A 7,357-nucleotide genomic window follows, 5' to 3' on the forward strand; every position below is an offset into this window, starting at 1 on the left:
GATATGAGAGAGAATGACTCTTTGTCCAACTGTGCATGACCAAAGGAAATATCTTTTTGTGTTCTCCATGTGTTTACCCAATGTTTATGATATGTCGTGAATGCGCATAACAACACATCATAATCTGTTTTAATGAGATGCTTCATATCACGGGGTGCATACAGTCCTAAAGGATAGGTTCTATAGGCTATGACACAAATAGAGAATTGGCTTATTAAGGGACCCTTGAACCTTGAGTATGGATATACCTAACCACATGTGAAACAACGAGTTTCGCGTGGGTCCAATGGTACGCATACCCATGTGCCACCCCCAAAAGGATTAGGGATGGTTTGCGGTAACAGGGAGGACGCTTTGGCTGTCCGTCGACATAATCAAAGAGACCTGCCGATCAGTGCTACTTGCTATCCAGACTCAGAAGTTTGAACAGAAAGAGAAGAAATTCATTTGAAGTTCATTTCTTTTATGCAATGGAGAAAAGGATTCTCAATCGTGCAAATAAATCAACAAGTTTTAATGTCTTAATCACATTAATTAAGTCCGGATTTCCATATCAAGTATTCTTAAGGAAAGAACACTTGATTCATATTAGGGTACCCTGCAAAACAAAGCATAATAAAATAATACCTTAAAGAAAGGCCGGTTAGTTTTCACAACAATTGTAGTCCACTTTTATGCAAAATGATTACATATATTCCCCAGCAGAGTCGCCAAACTGTGAACCCCTCCCCAAATATCATATGCATATGAATGCATGTGACTAAGGAAGAAATGCACGTGAATGTATGAGTCGCCACCTTGTTTAATTATTTAAGGGTAAACTAGGAAAAAACCCTGAGTGACTCCAATTTTAATTAACCTAGTTACTAGATTAATTATCCCAATGTTTAAGGCACAGTCTGCAAACCCTAGGTGGATCCCGAGACTATGTCATGCTGATAAACTAACCGATGAATGAATGCTTTGCAAGGTGAATGATGGATTAATGAAATGTTTGAGTGATTTTGACTTGCCGCTCGGGGTTAAATCCCTAACGTGCCTACGTACTTCCGTTTGAATGGAAGATCAAAGTCAACGTAGTTCGATAGGCCTTCTTTGAAGGGCTTTGAAGGTGTATGCTTAATGCATGGGTGTGTGTATGCTTCGTGCATGAGTGTGTATGCTTTGTGCATGAGTATGTATGCTTTGTGCATAAGTGTGTATGCTTTGTGCATGAGTGTGTATGCTTCGTGCATGAGTGTGTATGCTTTGTGCATGAGTGTGTATGCTTTGTGCATTTTGTTTAGGCATTTTGCCAAAGATTGATTGATTTTTAGGCATGTTGCCAAAAATGTTGATTTTAATGGCTTTTAGCCACAATGATTTTGATTTAGGCAATTGTTGCCAAAAATGTTGATTTTAGGCGATTTTCGCCAAAATGGTTGATTTTAAGGCCTTTGGCCAAAATGTGTTGTTTTAGGCAATTAGTTTGCCAAAATGTGCGATTTAGGCTTTAATGCCACGATTATTAATTAATCGGGCGTTCGAGCTTAATCACAATTTATTGTCGAAACGTGATTGATTAAGGCTTTTAGCCACAATTATTGATTAATTGGACTTAAGCCGGATTTGTTGAAAATAAGGCAGTTGAACCGTAGTTATTAATTAACTAGGCTCTTTAGCCAAAATTGTCGGATTTAAGCTTATTACCACGATTATTAATTAACCGGGCATTTAGCTTAAATTCATTTACTTGAGGCAATTTGTTTGCCTAATGATGACATGGATGCATTTATGCAGTTGTAGAATTATTAGGAGTAGAAGAGAAGCATGCATGAAGTGCTAAAATTAAATAGGCAGAGTTTCGTTTACGTACCTGATTTAATCGGAAACCGCTTCTTAACTCCAGATTAAGCTCCTCGCTTGGGAAATATTAATTAATTTTAATTTGTTTGATTTTAGTGTCCAAATATCACAACAAAATATAATAAAAATTGAATTAAAATGCAAAAAAAGCGGTAAAGAAATCGCAAGGAGCGTGGGAGGGAGAAAGATCGTCCGTCAACACAGACCGGGGTGTCAAAAATGAAGGGGGAGAGGCCATTTTATAGGCCAAAACGGGTCGCCGGCGGCAGGTGCCGCCGGCGGTCCTGCGGCAGGTGCCGCGGTGCCGGCGGCACGGTCCGGCGGCAGGTGCCGCCGGTGCCGGGGGCAGGTGCCACGGTGGCCGGAGCCACCGTGCTCGGCCGCGGTTACTTGGGCTTTTTCACTCCGGAGGAGTTTTCGGGAGTTCCGGGTCTCCGAAAAATATTCCGGGACCTGTTCCGTGATCGTTGCGACATTCCGGACGTTTTAAGTACCATATTGGCATACTTCGAGTAAATGTCCAAAATGGCCTTCGGTCCGGTCGGACAGTTTGCACAGTTGCTGTAGCAAAGTCAAAACAAATGGCACGGTACTGTAGCAGACGTGCTTTCCTCCATTTAAAGAGTTTCACATACCATGTTATTCCCCTGAGCCTCAAAATTTGAGTATTCACAACTGCCAGAAGGCCTTTGACCACATAAAGAAATACTTGATGAATCCACCGGTGCTCAGTTCACCAAGACCAGGAGAACCTCTAATCTTGTATCTATCTGTAGAAGATGTAGGAGTTCGAGCAATGTTGGTACAGCCGGACGCCGCTGGAGTAGAAAAGGCCATTTATTACATTAGCAAGAAACTACTGCCTACGGAGGAGAAGTACAATTTGGTGGAGAAAACATGCATGGCAGTAGTATGGTCGATAAAGAAGTTGCGGCCTTACTTTGATTCCTTCAAGGTCACTTTCGTCTCCAAAATTGATCCTCTGAAGTATTTGCAGAAAACGCCTACTCTAGAGGGACGGTTGTCTAAATGGTTAATTCAGATGTCTAGCGTGGATGCAGAATTTCTAACGAAGAAAACGGTCAAAGGTCGGGCTGTAGCAGAATTCCTGGCAGAAAATCCAATTGCAAGTGATGAACCTTGGGAATTGGAGTTTCCGGATGAGTACCTACTATGTATCGAAACAGGAGCTTGGAGATTGTATTTTGATGGATCAGCCAACAGAAATGGAGCCGGAGCTGGTATCATAATTGAAGCACCTAATGGCGAGGTTAACACGATGTGCAAGAAGCTGTTGTTCCTGGTCACTAATAACATGGCAGAATATGAAGCATGCATCATGGGGATGGAAGCTCTCCTTGCATCCGGTGCTAAGGAGGTCGAAGTAATAGGAGATTCGTTATTGGTTATTGAACATGCTAATGAGAGATGGAAGGTAGAGGAAGAAAGACTGAGGCCCTATGTTGAGTACTTGTTGAAAAAGGCAGCACTATTTGACAAGATCACTTTCACTCACATAGGAAGAACCTATAACAGAATTCCAGACGCCTTGGCAAACTTAGCATCGGCTTGGCAGGATTTGAGTAAAATTCCGAAGAAGCCATTTATCATTACCACAGCCAATATCCCATGCTATAAAGAACATTTTGTGAACCAGATAGAGTCGGAGGAAGAACCATGGTTCACGGATATCCTGAGGTACATGAAAGACAGTACTTTTTCTGATGATGCTACGAAAGAAGACCGTGTAGTTCTCAGAAAAATGGCTCTGAATTATGTTCTAGCCGATGGCAAACTCTACAGAAGAGCTTGGGATGGAATGTTGCTGGGATGTGTGAGCAAGAGAGAAGGAGAAGACATAATGAGGAAGGTGCATGAAGGAGTTTGCGGTACTCATTTAAGCGGCATGAGCTTAGCAAGAAAAATCATGAGGCAGGGTTATTTTTGGATGAAGATGGAAGGTGACTGTGTTCAGTATGTGCGTCATTGCAAAGTTTGCCAATATCATGATAATAAAAGCCACTTACCTGCTGTTGAACTTCATTCGACAACTCCTTCCTGGCCTTTTTCTGCATGGGGTATAGACGTCATCGGCAAAATTTCACCAGCAGCATCCAACGGCCATCAGTACATATTGGTTGCAGTTGACTACTTCTCTAGATGGATTGAGGCTCAATCTTACAAAACCTTAACTGTAATATCCTCAATTTTGTAGTTCTTTCTATTTTAGCTTTTTCGATGAATTCGGTTATCCGAATAAAAGGAAAACTTAAAATAATGGGAAACATTATAGATTGAGGATATTAATATTAATTAAATGAAACATTAATTGATCTTTACAAATCCATGTGAAAGCTTAAAGGAAATCAAAAATGAGTTGAAAGATGAATGACTTCTCGGTAAAGCACGATTTTACCTGAAAAGCCTGAAAAATGGTAATTTCCGTACGATTTTTACCAAGTGGAGTTTAGAATATTAAATACACTTGGTTTATACCTAATAGGACTAAAGTAAAATGATTAAAAAGATTAGAGTGCCAAAGGATGAAGGGAAAACAAAAGGGAGGATTATAGTGCAATTTGCATTTAAAGGACATGGAAGGAATTTTTAATAAAGTTTATTATATAATTTTATTGAAGAAGAGGAAAGAACCACGACACTTCACTCATTGTTGCAGGCCAAACCGTTCAAGAAGAGAGGAGGAGGGTTTTGAGTCAAAACCAAGCAAAAAGAAGGTGAAAATCAAAGAATTTTCAAGTAATTCTTAAGAAAAGGTTAGTTATTTTCACTTCCTCCTTCATTTCTATGGATTACTTTTTGAATTCCATGAACTTTGAAGTGAGGTGCTTGTTTGTGTAATCTGATTTGGTGAAGATGAAGTGATGAGAAGTGATTTAAGGTGATTTAAGATGATTGAAAGTAGTTATGCATGAATTCAAAGTCTAAGTTGCATAAGTCACCAAGATGGATGATTTTGAGTTTGGTTTTGATATTCTATGAACTATGGACTCTGCTATATCTTATATTATGATGTTATTTCAGTAATAGAAGAGTTGGATTGCATGAATTTGTGCTGGAAGTGAGTTGAGAATACTTAAATAAACTTATCATTGTTGGACATGTTACAGTTATGCTGCCTGACATTCAGCTTCTGTAATTGACCTATTTGACTAAGCAAATAAACTCCAAAATTTATGAAATTTGATATGGAGATAGGCTGAGATGTTGGGTAGGTCGTGTTAAAATTTAAAGGCCATTGGATAAAAGGAAATGGAGTTATAAGTAAATCACTGCAGGCTGCTCAGCGTGAGAAAAACTGAACTTCAGATTCTATAATTATGTCATTTAAAAATGCAAATGAGCTTTAAAAATTATGAAATTTTCCAGAACAGTACCCTACGATGTTTGGAACATGCTGTAAAAATTTCAGGGCAATTGAATATGGGGAATTCAAGATATAGTCAACGTAATGCCAGCTACTCAAATGCTGAAATTCTGCATTTCATAAACCTTGAACGAATTTAGCATGCTATTCACTTCTATTGTTTTCATTGTTAGTATTTTGTGTCTAGGATGTGGTTAAGTGTTGGATATGAAGTGTTTCATGCTTAAACTCAGATCATATAACACTTGGACAAGTATAGTGAAAATGAAAGAAAAAGCATGAGACTACATTCTAATGCTTAATTTACATTCTTATAGAAGTGCATGTGTGTACATTGTGTAGTATGATCTTAATGTGAGTATTAATATCATGCTACAGCTGCTGAGAGAAAGGGAGTTGAGGAGAGGGTGATTACTAGAGGAAAAGGGCTAGGGGAGCCATCTAGTTCAGGTTAGTGTATATTATTCCTTTCCTACTTTTATTTAAACAAAATGAAATTGATTTTGCAAAATATTTTCAATGGATTTGCTTTATGAATTATAATTATATTCATAAGTTTTTAAAGAGGAAAAAGATTATTTTGAAAGCATACGACCGAATGATATTTGTAAATGAATTTTATGATTCTTATACTGTGAAAGAGGAGGACGTTGGCCAATTGATATCTGTAGTATGAAGGGTGGCCGTGATTGAATATTTTTAGCAGTGGTTGTGAAATGAAATGTTGTCCATTGTGATTTTGATATTAGTACATAAATGGAATGGTTTAAAAGTCTTACAGCTGATATAGATATGGTTATTACCCCGAATATCATTTCATTTGTTGAAGTTGATATTACGATCGATTGAACATGGATATCATCACTAGATGATATATAATTGATATGAAATTCTCCCTCCATGTTGAGGTTGTAGATTGCTCCCTCTTCTGTTGAAATCATATCACAGATTGAGGTTGTAGATAGCAGGTCTAGATGTGCACATTAGACACTGATGGCCCTCAAAATTGACTCTATAAAAGCTGTAAAGACTATATTATGAATTGATGATTTAAATGGTATTGATTTATTTTGTTTCTTATTTTCTTTACCATTGTGGATTTATGAACTGTCATTCCTTATTATTTTTATTAGTACACCACTAAGCCATATGCTTAGCGATAGTTGCTTTTGTACTATCGCAGGTAAAGGAAAGGAAAAAGAACCAAGAGAGGATCATTTTTATTTGATGTAGATAGTATGCTACTGATGTAGCTATTGTATATTTGACTTCTTTTGGAATATGTATGATGTATTAAACATTAACAGATCATTTATGTATATTTGAGCAGATTCATGTAAATTATGATTGTATGAATTTGAAAATTTATAGTCTATTAAAGTAATTAATTTCTATTATGTATCTAAGATTTGAACAGGACTCCAATATGTAATTAAATCATCCATGGACTTATGGGTTATGGAACCATTTTATTTTATGTTTTTTTTTTATAATATGTTTAAGAAATTATATTGAGATTAATATCTACCAAAAGAAGTTATATATATTTAATAACTGTGAACCCCTTCCCCAAAAGCATATAGGCATATAATGCATATGATGAATGAGAAGAAATGCACGTGATGTGTGTGAGTCGCCACCTTGTTTAATTATTTTAGGGTAAACTAGGAAAAAACCCTATGTGACTCCAATTTTAATTAACCTAGTTGCTAGATTAATTATCCCAATGTTTAAGGCACAATCTACGAACCCGAGATGGATCCCGAGACTATGTCATGCTGATGAACTAACCGATGAATGAATGTTTTGCAAGGTGAATGATGTATTTGGACCAAATGAAAGGTTTATGTGATTTTGACTTGCCGCTCGGGGTTAAATCCCGAACGTGCCTACGTACTTCCGTTTGAATGGAAGATCAAAGTCAACGTAGTTCGATAGGCCTTTTTAAAAGGGCTTTGAAGGTGTATGCTTAATGCATGAGTGTGTATGCTTTGTGCATGAGTGTGTATGCTTTATGCATAAGTGTGTATGCTTTGTGCATTAGTGTGTATGCTTTGTGCATAAGTGTGTATGCTTTGTGCGTGAGTGTGTATGCTTTGTGCATGAGTGTGTATGCTTTGTGCATAA

At 37.6% G+C, this 7,357-nt stretch overlaps 1 long non-coding RNA gene across 1 annotated transcript; it reads left to right on the forward strand.

Moving 5' to 3' along the window:
* The first annotated feature begins 4,148 nt into the window (after positions 1–4,148).
* LOC149494226 (uncharacterized) lies at positions 4,149–6,624 on the forward strand. Its single transcript, XR_016322190.1, has 3 exons — positions 4,149–4,619; positions 5,609–5,680; positions 6,414–6,624. It is a non-coding gene; the product is annotated as an uncharacterized LOC149494226 (long non-coding RNA).
* The last annotated feature ends 733 nt before the right edge of the window (positions 6,625–7,357 follow it).

This window comes from Jatropha curcas, chromosome 8 (assembly GCF_041381405.1).
Source record: "Jatropha curcas cultivar XTBG-Jc1 chromosome 8, XTBG_Jcur_1.0, whole genome shotgun sequence".
Classification (NCBI taxonomy): domain Eukaryota; kingdom Viridiplantae; phylum Streptophyta; class Magnoliopsida; order Malpighiales; family Euphorbiaceae; genus Jatropha; species Jatropha curcas.